Here is an 18332-nt window from a genome sequence, read left to right on the forward strand (position 1 = left end):
AACTAAGCTTAATGCTAATAATGAATATTATTATTCGTGCTCTCATTACAATGTATTACCTGATTATACTATAATCGTTTAAAAAATATAAACAAATGTATACGATATAGAACAAATATTTCATTTATTTATTACTCTATTGAGTCTAGCAAGTGTTTAAAAATATTAATAATATTAGCTTAGTCACTTCCTGATTAAAAACAAAATAGATTGCGTTCCTCATTATCTATCAGCGAATACAACAAAAAGGCACTTAACCACACATAAAGATATAGTCTCAAGCGAACGCAGTACGACTGATAAGAAATACTTATCATTTTTTGAATTAGACTTGCTTTTTTTTTTGCTGCTTTGTGTAGAATTTTCAATGTCAAATTAAATTTCGCCCATGACCTTGAGATAGTGGTTCCATGAATTTAGTATTGAAAAAAATCCCATTAAAATGAGGCATTATTTGTCTGTGGACTTCGCGTCTGTGTGTACTTTTGAATTAATAGACTTTAAACTGAGCACCGGAGAAAGGAGAAAATACACATGTGCTTGATTGTATGAAAAGTGCTCGGGGCTTCATAAGAGTTATTGAAGATAATAAATCACACAAAGAAAATATTTGTATTAATTGAATTTTAATAAATAAATTTATGTATATTAATAAAGTATATAAATAATACAGTATTTTTTTGTGTCACTTTATGAAACACAACAATTTTAAAATTTAAGTAAGATCTTAAATAAGTTAAGATTTAAGTGATTTTAAATATAGTCCATATATAATTAAAACTATATAAAGTACGACATGGGTTTAGAAATTAAACCAATAACGTAGTTAGTACTTCTCCGTATTCCAATAGAACTGCAACACCAAAACGATAATCTGTTGGTGACTTAAAGAACAACTATTTTCGGAACTATCGCAGAAAAAGAAATTCACGACACCTACTCTCTCTCTCTAACACTGTCCAACACTAAACAGAAAATATTTAATATTTCTTAAAGGTTTTTTCCCTCCAGTACTCATGATAGGCATTAAAGAAATTGGTGAAGATTGGTTTGATTGGTGAAGAAAGTTCTTGATTTATTTATCTTTCACTAAAGTTTTTCATTGAATTTCTAATCTTAGTTCAGCGTACCATACTAACTATTGTGGTACTAAAATAGTACTCAGAAACTCTAAGTCAGTCTTTAGCAAAATATCGCCATCTAAATGACTTTTTGTATATATTATAAACATTACTGTGTTTTTTGTTTTATGTTCTGAATGCAGAGGACTTGCGGATAATGTGGCATCAGATTTGTCCTATAAAAGGTGCTGATATTTTATTAGAGCCACTGATATCCTATATAACCCACTGGTATCTTGACATAGTTTTAAAAACTGATATCTACGTTCAGAGTGTCTGGTCTAATTTATATGATGCAAAGAAGGTTATATTATTTAGTTTTTAGTTTTAGAATTTAGTTTTTTTAGAGTTCTTTGTTTCTTTTATATGTTAATTAGAGAATTTGGAAAAAAGTTCGGACTCCTTATTTAGCAAATAACTACTCCACCCTATTTAAATGTTTTTTGGGAGCAAAAATTTGAAACATATCTAAACCGCAATAAAGAAGGTGAAAAGTGGTGGAAAAAGGAGTAAGAAAGAGTGATTTGAAGCCACTCTGTACTGCCAAATGGCGACAGAAAGCCACTAATGAGATTGGCTATAAGAGACTAGAGGATACGGCTAAGGACGACACACGCAAGTAATGGCCTACCAAGTAAGTAAAGAATATATCCCTTAAAGCAAGGAATTACTTGTAATTAACATTATTATACAACATAAGTTTAGAATTTTTATATATATAATTAATAATATTTGGCTTTCAAGCCAAGTTTGGGTGTTGTTTTTATTTTGCTGAAACTACAAGATTTTAGGTTTCTCATATATACATAGAATTATTAGCAAATGTGAGTTAATATATTCCATTATTTGCAGATTCATTATTTATACGCCTCTCCCATATTGAATTTCCATTATTAAATTGTTATTAATGTAACATCAATTACACTTAACAGTAAACAGCATTTTGAGCTTCAACAAAGGTTCTAGATGATTCTAGATGACCATTAGTTATTCCTATATATACGGTAACACAATGGATCTTAGGCTAATATGCCTAAGTGGATCCCGTAGGGATCGCCGGTATAACCTAAGCTAAGCTAAGCTGACTTATATATACAAGCTTTACACACAATAACAACAGACTATATATTCGTAACAGCAATTATCAAAACTCAACAGACAGACATTCAATTATCTACGCAAGTGATTTAATTATTTTTCTTTTTTTTTTTGAAAAGTTCTTAAATTAAAATTAGGCGCATATACAACACACAGGCACAGGCACTAGCGCACAATAGTGTTGTAGTGGTGGCGGTGAATATTTGAACTGATTTCATGTGGTGTGGTGAAAATGATATGACGTTTCCACGAAAAGAAATTACGAGTAATAAAAAAATTTGCAAAAATAAAATTGCTTATCTTCAAAGTCAATGTCAAAGTTAAGGCGAACACACAAAACAGCGAAAATAGCACACAACAAATTAATTAAAATTTATTATTTGATTTTTGAGCGCGAAAGGGGTACGTACATACATATGGGCGGTGCTGTGCTGAACTGTTTTAATAGTATTTATTTATTTTTGTTATTTCTTTTTTAAATTAGATTTTCTCTCATTTAATGTCTAAAAATTCTTTTTAATTTTTGATTATACATGCGTGTCTTCCCGCCTATGTACTATATTGTGCGTATAATTGAAATTTTTTTTGTGCGTTTGGTGTGGTGAAAGAGGGGAGTTTGTGGTAATATTTGCGCGTGCACCTATATTTTCCTGTTGTTTAACTTATCTAATAAAATAATAATATATATGTATATCAAAAGAAAAAGAATTTGATGCTATAATTTACATTATATGGATGTGAGTTTTAATATAAAAATTAATAAATTTCATTAAATAGTTAGAAAAAAAAGATAGTTTGGGAAAAAAGGTTAAAGGCAGAATTGCTTTTTGAATGTAAAAGAATATATCACATTCAATGAAGAGTTGCATTTGACTCGGCTATAATTAAATTGAAACTGACCCCAAACTGTTCTTTACGTAGTGACAAGAAAAACAGATATGAAGATATACAACTGTTTGCCGATAAACTCGCAAAACCTGATTAGTCAATCAGGTTTCCATTTGGTAAATTTTCACAAACCTCTCTTGCCTCTCTTATCACCAGCAAAATCATTTGCAATGGACAGGAACAGATAAGGTGGATGTAGTAAGAACCCAGTTCCAATAAAGTTCCCTGAGCTATTGATGAGTCATTATCGATGTGTGGCGTTGTCCTGATGGAACACAATTCCTCTCCTATTGCCTAAAGCCGGTCGTTTCTGGACCAGTCTGATTGTTTCCTTCAGATGATTCATTGTTGACAGCACAGTTCCGAGTTAAGAGTTCTGTCATAGAGGAGCAGCTTATGGTAGATGATTCCCTGCCAATCCCATCAAACAAATAGCAAAACCTTCCTGGCCGTCAATCCTGGCTTGGCTACCGTTTTAGCTGGCTCACCGCGATTCGACCACGACTGTTTTCACTTGATGTTGTCGCAAGTGATCAGTGATCACTTTTCATCACTAGGCACCAATTGTTTTAAAAATGTGTCGATGCGATTTTGTTGCGATTCATGGTTCATGATGTTTTTTACGCTAACTCGTGTGGCACCCATACATTGAGCTTTTTTTTGGATCCAGCCTTATTCAAATGGTTCCAAACGATTTTTTGGTCAGTCTTCAGCTCTTCAGCAACCTAAACAGTGTTTATAGGATGATAGGACTCGACAATCTCCATGATTTTAACGATATTTTTGACAACTGGCCTCTGAAACCAATATTGCACATGATTGACTGTTACAGTATCAGAAGTGTGCCAGAACCAATATGCACATTTTCGGCCGCCTGGCTTCTGCCTTTCGTTTCTGCCTTTGTCAAAGAAAAACTATAAAATATGCGAATTTTTTTTTACTAGTGTCCATCTTCGACATGTCCTCAAACAAAACTGAGGCAGAATGAATAATATTGAACAGTTCATGATTATATATTATCAGTACCATCTCATAGCATGCACATTTATCGAAGTCAATATTATTTATAAATATATATTAAAATAGCTGAACTATATTTCACACTCAACACAGACAAAAATTTCTATTTATAAATGTTTTACTAATAAATTAAATTTTAATTTTCATTTTAGTGCTTCATGAAAGCAATAATCGAATATTACTTTGCATGTTAACTTTATTGAATTTAAGCTATGCAATCAATCAAACTGATGCAATTAGTGATTTTTAAATAAAACACATTTCCAAAAGATTGGGTCGTATGTACCAATCTGATTTACATATAAAATAATCTATTTGTAAGGTTTAAAATGTTTTGTAAATGCGTAGTCAGAAATTGAATTGTCTTATCATAATTTGTTAATGGTATTAACAAGTCTTCAGTAAAGTAAAAGCATATTAAAAAAAAAGGTGAAAAACTTTAGTCGACATGCCCTATACTGTATAATATATAGATTAAAAACCATATCTTCTTTTTCGAGATTGGTCTCCCGGGACCGATTTCGCATTATTTCGAAGAGGATCCCTTGTATGTTGACCATTCATGCCGCAAATTTCCTGTACAATCTACATCTTGGCCATCATTCTTGCTTTTAATTGGTAGGTCTATAGATTGCGTTTCGCTTAATGTAGTTTGCGTTTAAACCTTTTTTCCTTTTTTGAAGCACTTTTTGATATATTATGCGATTTTGATCCAATTTTCTATTTCTACCTTAATTTTTCCAATGGTATTTTTGACAGTGAGGTGATCTATATTCTGTTTTAATGATTTGATTTTTCTTTAAAATCTTTCGGAATTGAAGTCATTAAAAATCAATGCAAAATAAGATGGACATAGCTCTCAAGAGTGCAAACAACAAATCTTGTCATACTTACACAATCTGGTCTGGACCCAGTAATTGATAAACTTATATCTTTAATAAATTACGTTTTTTAATGACGATTCCAGCAAATACCAGTAAGTTGATAGTAACACCGAGATGATATCATAACAACTAATATATGCTTTTTCATTTTATTCTTCTTAGGACTCCTGCTTTTTGACAGAAGTGCTAGACTGATGCTAGTTATCTGGATTTGTGAGTTCCTTTTTTCAGAACAAATGATCTGACAATGTAAATGTGTATTCTGTTTGTATTGTGGATTAGACAGTTTTTTATTCCATCTTCACTTAGAAAATTATATCGTTTACGGCAAACCAAAAATTCGTCAATTGTTTTTCGTGTGAAAATCTTGTTAACGTAAACTGAAATTTTATTATCATAATCGTATAAACGTTCCGAAATTCATTTACATTTGTGAATGGTTTACAGGGATTTTGTTTGATGTGACTAATATTTTTTTTAATATATAGAAAATATTTTCTTGAGCTCAAATTACTCTATTTGGAGAACTTTTTTAAAAATGAGTGTCCAATACTAGATTATTTATGGTTTAACTTTAGGTGTGAATAGTTTTTGATATTAATACAAACTGTTTTAGGTGAATTTCTCAGTTTCTGGGCCATTTGTATTACACTAATAGGTATCCGTATCATATATTCGCCATCATTGGTCTAGCAGTTTTTACCAATTATTATTTTTTCACATTCACTATTGGGTATATTTTATGCAACCATAACTATGCTTGAGAATTACCAAAACTTTTTTTATAACTGAGATTGGTAAAAAATGTTGCAAAGATTTATTTATTTATTTCTTATTTATTAATATTTATTTACTAATTTTTTTCTATTTTTTTTTTATGATGAGCTTGCTAATTTATAGAGCAAACTTTTTGCGGTTACCCATTTTGGTTGAATAATGATGCGTCTACTATTTTTCAATCTATTATTCTGTGTTCTATTTTTAATAAACGTTGAGAATAAAATATATTGTAATTAAGTTTGTTAAGTTATTGATTTTTGGGATGGTACTGTAAAAATGGATGAGATACAAATTTTATAAGGCGTGAGAGGAATAGTTTTTCAACAATACAAGTAATACTTATATAGTCATTTAGAAAACTCAACGACCCTTTAGACCCGTTTTATGTGTAATATACTTAGAACTTACTAGTTTGTAATTTTAATAAATTAAAATAGTTTGTTTTTACCATTTATAAAATTTGTAAGCACGAACTCTTAGCAACAATTTCAAATAAGTACAGTACGCACTTTTTAAATAATAAACAAATAAATATGCGTTCCAGCAAATTGCGTAATTTCAGAATTCCAGTACACAAATAAAGTAAAAACCACTACAAAAAAGTTCCTTATCATGAATACCAGGAATGATCGTTTATATATTCGGGTTCATTTTTTTAATTTATTTGCTTTATTTTTTTTATATTTATTTAATTTTTTTTTTTTGTTTTTTGTGAGTTGTTGCAACAAAAAGGTGTTAATACCGCAGCAATAACAACAATCATATACTGAATACCAAAAATTCAAGGTCAACTGATTATACACAAAATTAGCAACCACGCAGCTCTGCTCTAAGAACACGCGCGCAAATTTAATTCACCAAAAAAAAACAAAAAAAAAAAATAAATAAAAAAAGCAATCACAACAAAAATGTCTAAGTCAGCAAGAAAAAAAAAGAACAACAACCAAACAAAATTCACCACTAAACACACGCAATTTTTTATGTTTGCATTTTTAATTTTATTTGCACAATTTTTTTCTATTTTTTTTTTGGGAGAATTTAAGTACAACATGCGTAAATTTTATGATCATCCCTTTTCCCCACAATATCCACAAGCTTTTAGCTAAGTGTCAATAAACTCAACATTAAAAGCACTACAATAAAAATAAAAGCAAGATAAAACAGATTGCTTAAAAAAATATATACATATAATAATAAGTATAATAAAAAGAAAATTATGGGGAATAATTTCCCCTCACCCGAAGTTAGCATTTTGCTATGAGCTGAGCCATAATTATTCACATTACATTACCATTCCATATGGAACTTACTAATACTAATCAAACTAACATTTTTTATTAATAACAAAAAATATGTGGAGAAAAAATATTATATTTTCTTTTTAATTTAATTTATTACTTTTTTCGTGGATTTATTTTTTTTTTGTTTTGGTAATATTCCCGGACTAATTTTAATTATTAGACTTTACGTGTTGATTGCCCTTGAAAACGAGTTCTTTTTTATTTTGATAATTATGAAGTTCGCCGCTGTGCGTGAATTAAACGATAATGATGTTAATTTTGATGTGGTTTGAATTATCGTTGTCTTGTTTTTTAAGAATATTGAAAATGATTAAGCACTCTATAATTCTTGACCTTGAAATCCTTATACGCTTTTTATGAGGAAAACAATATTAGAACTATTGACGTAAAAAATGCTGCGAATGTAGCTCCGGACATTGGAAACCTACAGATGAGTGGAATATAGTGTTATTGACACACAATGAAATGAAACGAAAGCTAAATCGTGAAGGGACTAACTATTATACCTATTTCAACTATCTATCGAGAATCACTTTCAGTGCAGTTTTTATTTTTGATTGGTAAATCTCGAGAGAAATGTATAACACTTGAGATTATTTTATACACTATAGAAATTTTGCCAGAGTAGTAAGATTACCCTGAAATTAACATATTGATAAAGAAAAGTAAATCCTTCTTGACAAAAGAAGTATAGTTTGATTCGATATTTGTGTATATGAAAAATATAAATGTTTACTAACACTACTAGTAGTGTTATAGTAGTGAAGAGGGTATTTCATGGTATATAAGGACTCAAGACTAGGAAAGATAGGCCCTATACTGTCTTCCATTAAAGAAATCGGATTTGCAGAAATACTTTAATGCGGCTAAGGGGCACAATAGATCTGTAGATGTGGCAACAGTACAACCAACATGACAACCCGTAAAAATATCCGATTGTCACTTTTGAAGAAAACAACACACCTGGCAATGCTAAACAAAAAGCAAGTTAGTAAAGTAGTTTTGTATTTGTTGTATAATCTTGTATTCTAAATAAAAGAGTCAATGAAAAGGACCAAAGTGACAACCGGATGTTTTTACGGGTTGCCATGTTGGTTGTACTGTTGTCACAGATCTTTTAGGTCGCAGTGTACTATGCATTTTAAATAATAACACTACTATAAAACTGTTAGATAACTCTAAAAATGTACAATTGGGCAACAAAATATGACAGATCAAGAATAAATCTAGATTTAATCCAATCGAAAGTCTCATATGGGTAGCGCAAATAACAAAGGAACAACAGAATAGAACAGTAGGTGATATAGACACAGAACGAAAGGAGACGAAGATAATATTGTGAAATAGCGATGACTACTATATTAGACAAATGGCTACAGCCAAAGGAAGACGACAAACAATATGAGTACGGTTTTGAAAAGCAACATTTAATAAACACAGAACAATACAATTCCTTAGAACAAGGTGGGTCGATCATGCATTGATATATAATGAAGAACGGGAAAATACAAATACGCAGATTTTTTAAACACATTCAAGTACACATTAATGGTATTATATTCTTTTAGGTGATACTTGATTACTGTTAGCTACTGTTTTTTCTAATGAAAAAATAGTTTTGATCAGTTAAGACAGATTGGAATCAAGCAGAGGCCCATATTGCAACATCTTTTAGCTGTTAAGAGTCTCACTATAATATAAACATTAAATCTCAACGAAATGTTTACCTACTTAACTATATTTAAAAGAATGGACTTTGAATGTTATTACTCTTTTATTTTAATTTGGCTTGGCAGCGCGTATCCGTAACCGAAAAAAGTTCTGGTATATTTTTTAGAATTAAATTGCCTTAAGTTGGCCCGCATCAGTCTTTCAAGCAGAAGTGGTAACAATCTTGAAATCTCTGAAACTAACATCTGAATTCAAATGAAAATTGGTGGATCATCGTGGTGAACCGAGTGACAGTCAAATTGCGTTCAAGCAACTGGTCAACGCGATTATATAATCAAAATCAGTCCATGATTGCAAATGCAGATTAAGCAGTGTTGCTGGACACAACCAGAAAACCCTTCAATGCGTTCCTGGCCATTTCAATATATCAGAAAACGAAGTTACGAACGACCTTGCAAAAACCGATTCCAAAACAGTACTGCATGGACCGCATTTAATGGGCAAATCTATTATGAGATTAGCTATTAACAGAAGAGTTCAATTTTAGTAGAAATGCTTTAGAGTTTTAGAGTAGAAATGCTACGAGAGTTCTTGTGGCTACATGTGGTAAAAATTTTAGATTCTTAATTTCTGCAAGTACTGGTCATACTTAAAGTATTGGAGTCCGTCGTTGTAGTAGCTGTAACAACAGCTCCTTACCTCTGTTTTCTTAAAAAATGTTGAAAATGTTTGAAATTATCAGAATGGGTTTCACAGTGCAATGAACATTCACGGTTTGAGTGCAGTAATTCTTTCTAGAGATCATTCCCGAAAAATGATTTTATTGTTTAAGGATATGTTTAAAGTCATATACTGTATAATTATTAACTAAAATAAACTTAATTATTAACTTATTATTGTTAAAGTAACTATCCAAATATTTTAAACAGTGTTCATCTGCTTATTTCTCTTTGCCTGTACGTCTGAATTATACAAACTAGACTGTTAATGAGATAATTAAATAATAGTTTTCACTGGCATAAAAATGTTCTCAAACAGCTAAAATTTACTAAAATATGATAATGATATAAATGATAAATATGTTCAGTATATGGTCAAATGATAAAGTCGACCATATCGTGTAGGATTGCAAGTGATGCGTTTCATATTCACACAATGAGAATTGAGTATTCGGTAGATAATTTTACTTTTGGCTAATTAATGATATCTATCACTATAATTTTTTCAAATTTATTTATCTTATTGGCCTTATGGGTTAAGAATACACTTTACATATAGCTCAAGTTCTCTTTCATTATGTTACAAACGGACCCGTCTTGGAAAACTGAATATAACATTTCTTTTAAACAGGTGGTAAAGCATAAAAAACAATTTTAACAACTTTGATGAGAGCTATAACAAACCCAACCTTGAATAAATTAAAATTATATTCAATGTAATTTTTTACTTAAGATCTGTGTTCCACATTCAGTGATGAAAGTACATTTATGTTTGTAGCTTTCGTAATGAAAATAAATATTTATGTTCATAGAAACACTATATTCATTTTTTTTTCTCACCACATAAAGCAAAAAATAAACATATTCACCTATCGCAATACACCGTCGAACACATAAAATCGTTTATACACCGAACACTTTTACATCGCCATCACAGAATTTAATTATTTAAAGAGACAATAAATATACAAATAAAAATAAAAATAAAATTGTTTATAGAAAGATAAAAAAAACTGCAAAAAAATAAAAATTTATAACAACGACGAAATGCACTTGACATTGAACTTGAACTGCATTTACGGGGTGAGGGTTGCTGACGTTATAACGATTTGCTTTTGCTTGTGTGTAAGTGCTTTTTGCTATGCTTTTGGTGTATTCAGAACAAATAAAAATGCTTCTGTGTGGGTCTTAAAGAAAAAAGTTAGTAAAAGTGCATAAAAGCTGAAGAGAATTGCAGGCAATAAATAAGAAAACGGCGATGTTATTAAAATATTTGGTGGGAAAACATTTTAGATGTAAAAGCGAAAATAAAATAAAATTGTCTTGCATAGCAAAAATAGTTAAATTGCTCATTTCAGACTATAATAAAAAATTCAAATAATAAAAATTGTTTACAATTTAGTTTAATTTTACAAAAAATATTAGTTCCAAAACCTAATTTAGTTTCAGTAAAAGTTTAGTTTTTATTACCAATAAATTAAATTGGTGTTAATTTAAAATAATTTTTAAATGGAATTTTTTATGATTTGAAGAAAATTTCTATTTAACGTTAGGATACAAGAAACTGTAATGATTATTTCCCACAATCCCAAAAAAAAACCTTACTAAACAAAATATATAAAATATAAATATTTTGAGCTTCATGCACTTTTCTAAGAAAAATGATGTGTAAGTGAGATAATTATTTTTATAAATCTTTTGTTTTGTATATATACTCATAATATTAAATAGCAAAATTCGCAAAAATTCGATGCACTAATTTGCAGTATTACAAAATTATGCATTAGTCGGAATAAAGTGTCAAATTCTATAAATATTCTCACATTTTGTGCTGCTTCACAGCATCAAATGCTCTGATCTACGTTATGTTCTGATCTACTTCAACCTATAGTATGTACACTCAGAAAAATGTGCTCGAATCACATACTAGTTAAATTGACCTGTTCATTTTGTTAGAGAAATTCTAGCTAATGTGGTAAAGAAGATATGAAAACCAATATATGCTATGGTTTAACCAACATAATGAGCGGAGTAAGAATATTTTAACCTGAGATTTAGTTAAAGTCTAGTTTAATCAACCGAACTATTGCATAGTGTATATAAATGTATATAAAATAAGAAACTTAAAAACTAAACATTTAAAAATAAGTAACTTTAAATCAAATGTATTACAAATATATAGAAAATATATGGAAAAAAATACCAAAAGTTTATAGGAGTGTACGCGTGTACATTGAGGTGAAATAACCTTTATCCCATAAAACGTATGGCAAGGCGTGACTTAATAGATCACTTCGAGTTACAAAGAAAGAATTACAAAGAAAGAACAAAAAATTATTCACTATTGTGAATAATTTAATCAAAATCAAAATAATTACTTCATTAATTTTAAATCAAATACCAAAAAAATACCAAGAGCACAGAAATTTGAAAAAAAAAATTTAACCTAAGTCTATAAAATCCGATATCATTTGCCAGAGATATCGGAGTTATTATTTCATAAATCTTATGAGAACTTTGCACTTAAGTCCACAAAACCATTTACAAGAAATATAGCAGATATTACTTCTAAACTAATAAATTACAATAAAATAAAAATAACATAAAATTATAAATTAAAAATATATAAGATAAAATAACAAAACTTACTAAAAGTATTGAGTTTTAAATATATGCAAGCCTAAATCCACAAAATTCGATATTATTTTAAAGAGATATAGAAAAAAGATTGAACTACCAAAATTCCATTCCAGTTTTTCGCTTAGAACTGTACTTCTCTTAAATATTTACAATATTTAAGAGATTCAGCAAATATTTAATATTTAATATTCAATATTTAATAGACCCAGATTCAGCAAAATTATAAATAAATTGTATTCAAAACTAATGAAGGTACTCAATTTTTAACGAGCGAAATTAAAGAAAAAATTTTATTCTAAAAAACAGGCAGGCTCAAATGTATCATCTGACATATGGTTTCTTGTTAGATTTTATTTCAAATGGTTTAGAAAGTCGTGTCTTCCTATACGCTTTTAACGAAATTTTTTTCTCTAACAAATGGATCCGCCATAAGATGCCTATGTAATCTATTCGTTGGATAGTAACTTTTAAGAAAAACTCGATGTTATCCAGTTTTTAAGATTGATGCACTTATTTTAGGGCTTCTCTAACATAACATTTCGATATTATTTATGTAGAAATATCTTTGATATCAGTATATGTTTCAGTTTCTTTACTAACTTTTTTTATTGTGAATACCTTCGAAAGAAGAATTAATCCCAGAGACCTGCTTTAAATAAATAATAAGTTCACACCATTATCCATACATAAATATATGTGGATATGGCACTAAACTTTGTCCATGTACACCTTTGTATACGTCCTGAATAACTAATCGAAATTAATTAATTATTCTTAAATGAAATTAGACAGATTTCAATATATTAAAAGTATTCAAAAAAATTATTCATTGGATCTCATTCCAAATTTCTATTTCTGATACATTCGTTTAAGGTCTGCAAACACATAGAATATGCTAAAAGCTACATACTGAGAATACGAGGTATTGGAAAACAATTCAAAGCACAATTGGTTCAATTTCGCAAATGTTGTGTTGAACATCATGATGCCCTGTCAAAGTGACTGATTTCGGAAAAGAATCAGTGGCGTATAACAGATAAGAGCAAGGGTGCCTATTATACCTGCTATTACATCTGCGAGTTACTTCAATTTGTTGACTTATATTCTTTTCAAGATATTACTAGATTCTGTTGCCTAATAAGGAGTGGTGGGTCTTTTTTCCGGGAGCCCAAATAAGAAAGGATGACCATTCACCAGTTATACTTGGAAAACAGTTTTAAAGGGAATTATGTTTTGATAGTTTTTCAAATTATTCATCGGTAAGAACAAAAGATCTTTTAAATTATCTAAATTCAACAAGAGTAAAAACATTTGATTCATAATTTAATTCTAAGCAGCAATTAACTCTTTCTTACCCACCCTTGCCTTAAGTTTTGAGATTCAAACTCCTTTCCTTATATTTTAGTCTTATATATGCACTTTGATAAGTTTTTAAAGAACCTCTTAAAACAGTCTCTGTTTGAGCTTCTGAACTGCATCCATCAGAATACAAAACTGTCAAGAATTGTTGAAGCAAATAAGATCAATAATTATTAGGTTCATTCAAAAAGATATATTTGGGGGGTCCTTAGATGTTAATTTTTTAAACTATAAAAAAAAATAAATGAAAATTATTGCAATGTCGATTAAAATAGGTGTGTTTTTGAAAAAAAAAATTAAATGCCATTAAGACTTAAATCAACTTCAAACAGAAGTTAGATGTGACAATATCTATAAAATTATATAGTTCAAGGATTCTATTAGTCTAAAAACTTACAACTAAATCTATATCTGTTAAATTGACAAAAAGTACTGAACATACATCAGTTTTGTTAAAGTGGTTGCCACTAGATCCAGCGTTGCCAATTTAAAAATTAAATCTTTAAAAAAGATCTTAAAGGTGAACTGGAATATTTCTGTTGCAGTATTTTTGACTTCATAGGTAACTTCAATTTACTGATTATTACCTTATAAATAATCGTCTGGCATGTGTTTTTACTGAAATAGTACAGACTATGTTGTCTCTTATTTAAGTTAATATATACGTATATGAATGATTAAAATCTATTTTATTAGTTAAAAATATTTTTCTTAATAAATTTTTCATGTTATTTGATACACTTCAAGCAAAATTACGAAATTAAAAATATAATTTTAAATTCTAGAAAACTGAATAATTTAGAAAAAATATCAAAAAAATGTCATTTAGGCGACTAGGTTGTTATATATTTTTATAAAAAAATTTATTAACAAGAGAATGTTGTCAGACAATTTCATTTAATTGCATGATTGCTAATACACAATTGCAACCCACAAATTATCAAAACCCAACAATGCAAAAAATTATTTCTAACTATAATCCTATTCTAATATTAGCCATTTAAATATAAGAAATTATATAGAAATTATACGGCATGGATACTAAAAATTAGAATTATTCATTCAATAAATTACAGCTGAAAAAGACAACTATCGCAATTATTATATTGATATTACATTATATTATAGATTATATTATATATAATATTATATATCATATTTCATGTTGTATATTATATTATATATTATATTATATATTATATTATATATTATATTATACATTACATTATATTATATTGTTGCATATTTGTGTATTAATATCTCTTCGAATTAAAAAATTATAGATTCGGTAAATGAATAACATAGTTGCATGAAATCATACCTAATTATAATTATGAATATGATTTAAGGCACTCTATAGATAAAAAAAAATACAAAACTACCAAAGTACCATAAAGTCTAAGTTATTAAATGAATCCTAAAATATGTAATAAATAAATTCAAATTAATTTTATTCTTAGCCCCAATTCTCTATGTATGATTAAGGCTCCAAATTTTCTTTTATGGCCGCATAATGGCATAAAATCCTGTCTACGAATTCTTAATTACAACCGCAAAAACAGAAAAATTTCAAAAACGATCATGTGATTGACTCAAACAAAAGGTGAAGTACATATATATGGAATATTGAATTTATAATGGAGTTACAACACATTAGTACAATAACATCAATCTTTTAACGTCTTATAAGTTTTCATAATACCAAATTTCTCTTTACAGAATTTTTGAAATCACAATGATTACAATTCTTAAGTCGCTGTGAAATCAGTTGGAGTTGCAACACTTATAGAAGCAATCAGAACATTATATTAAAAATACTAAATCTGACCACATTTGATAAATTTATTTATAAAAAATGAGTTGAGAAGTAAATGAGAATTATAATGTTATGAAATAAAAAAGTGTGTGTCATCTTTGATGTAACCAACAGCGGTCATTCAAGTATTGTGCACCACGAAAAGGAGTTAGGGAGTTGGTTTAATTCTAGTTATATTTATAATGTATGTGGCGGTCTGATTATTGACCAAAAGATATCCTTGGGCATTATATAGTAGAGGATGAAGACGAAAATACAACAATCATCAGTGAAGTGCTATCCCTACGGATATATATCCGCTATAATAGAGTGTTTTGCAATATTTTTTAATAGTTATGATGCCTACAATGGTTTCTTAAAATAAAATGTTTAGTTGGTTTAGTTGGTTCAGTTTGTAGATTAGAGTTCAAGTTTATATTAACAAGTATGAGCTGTTTGTCATACAGCAACGCGAGATAAATAAAGTTATATAGTTATCCACAATTAAAATAACGTGCTTCCTTTTGGCATCTTTTCAATTATTGACAATCCAGTAAAACGAACGGCAGAATCATGAACAAATTGAATAAGGCAAATTCGTAACTATATATATAAGAATTATAGTGATTTATAAATGTCTTGAGATAAGAATTTAAAATAAAATAATGAAGCCACTACTACTTTTCTTTATTCCTACTGATAAATAGAACTATGACACAAAAATTCACAAAAGCCGCCTTAGTTTTAAGTGGATGTGGGTGTTATATTACAATACAATTTCTGCTAAACCATTTAAATAAATTATATAAAAAGGATTTTGCAAAAAATGTCTATTTCTTAGAAAAAATAAATAATATTACTTATGTTAAAAGAAGAAAAAAATAATATGAAAAAAAAATATGCACGCGTATTTTAAAAGTAACTGTTGCCTCCGCTCAAGCATTTTACGGCAATGCTTCAGCGCCTAAAAATATGCTAAATACGCAATTTACGCACAAGGCGCGTAACGCATTTATTCCTTTTTGCCTTTCTGCCTTTTTCTTTTTACGGTTTTGTTTTTGCTTTTACATTTTACGTTTGTGTTTGTTTTTATGTACCAACAAAACATAAAAAATTCTAATGTAAGTAAAAGAATCCTACACAAATTTGGGATAATTCAAGGTCACATTGACAAGTGCTGCGAACTCTGATGAGCTTTTACTACACCGTAAGGATATGCCACCATGCGCTATAAATGCGCGTTTATGTGTGGGTATGTGTGGGTATGTGTTGGTATGTGTGCAGTGAGTATTAGGAGGAGGAGAAGATTTTATTTCGTTTATTTTGTTGATTGCTTACACGCGCGATTACTACGTGTCACTTAAATGCCAAATTCAATGTTTATGAATTTTGCTTTACTTATATAATTTAGATATAGATATATACATATATACGCATATGTACAATATATAAATTATATGTATTAATATATATTTATTAGTGTCGTATTTATACATATATTGTATGCTTTTTGGAAAATACATTAATTTGGTGAAAGTACCGGAGCATCATCGAGGACTTTATGTATCAAAACTTTCCGTTTTATAAAAATTAAGTTTCATTTATGCGCCCTAATAGTAACCCTGCCCAAAAATATTATTTATTAGAAGGTAGCATAAGTATTGTGCGTACATGAGGATTGATCCCTAAAAAGGACTAAGGCAGAGATACATACATATATATGTATTATATGTATACGTATTGTTTCAATGTCAAATCAAAAACATTTCAGTATTTTCTGAGTTGTTGATTTTATGGTCTTATCCCCACAAAACCGTAATGGAATGTAAATAAATTAAACGAAAATTTAAGGTTTATGGGAAGCACATGAGCTCAACATATAGTAAATAAAGCTACTCAATAAAATTATAAATGTTTTAGCTATTAAATAATAAATGTATAATATGTACTAATTGAAATATGAATACAAAATGTGCTTATATATTAAATTGCGGCGGAGTTAAGATACTCGTCGTCGAATAAATTGTTTTTTGCATCATTTTCAAAAGAAGAATATCAAAAACTGAATATTAGACAACTTAATATCAAAATAATATCACTTTTATGAAGTTCGAGAACTTTTTTCTTCTTCTAGATGCCTTGTCCGCTAAGAACGTTGGCTAAAATGATTGCTATATTGACTTTATCTACAGCCTCTCAAAAAATGTGATCTTGTACTTTTATTGAACCATTGACGTAAATTCTTCAGCCATGATATCTTTTGTCTTCCAGGGTCACGTCTGCCTTCAATGATTAATTTCAGTAGTCCGTACTTTTCGGATGGTTCAGAATATGACCAAAAAACTCCAACTTACGGTACCACCGTATTTGTAATTTTTTCTGTCCATCGTATTTTCAGTATACGTCGTTATCACCTCATTACAAAAGCCTCGAGTTTATTCATAGATGCAACAGACAGCATCCAGTCCTCTGTCCCGTAGAGGAGTATAGAGAATATATAGCAAGCAAGTTTTTCATCTTGTTAAAAGAAGACCTTGCTTTTTCAATTCGGACACTTATTTCTTTACTATTATCTCATTGCTCATTAAGCTAGTATCCCAAGTAGTTGTATGTTACTTATCGGTTATTATTATAGCTAAACCAAATACTGTCAATTTTCCTCCAGAAATAGGTCGTTTGCTTACCACCATATATTGGGTTTTATTGCAATTTAATTATAAGCTGTATTCTCTGCACTTTAATGCAACAAATAAAAATTTAACATATTGAAATGTAATTATATGGTCCAGATATTATTGCTGGCGCGACACAGCGAGTATTCACAAGGCGAAAGAACTGATTCGGTCTTAGAATGGAAAATGTTTGCCCAAAAAGAAAAAAATAGATAGATATCTTAATCCAGTTGGCATTAAGAAACCAAAATTCTTAGCGATGATAATTCGTGATACAATTAGTAAAGTTATAACCCCATTAGGTGTCAGTCACTGTATTATAATTTTGGTTACTGTACCTTCAATACAAAGTTAACACTCTACAATCTCTGTGTCTTAACACTA

The sequence above is a fragment of the Teleopsis dalmanni genome, chromosome 1 (genome assembly GCF_002237135.1).
Source record: "Teleopsis dalmanni isolate 2A chromosome 1, ASM223713v2, whole genome shotgun sequence".
NCBI lineage: Eukaryota > Metazoa > Arthropoda > Insecta > Diptera > Diopsidae > Teleopsis > Teleopsis dalmanni.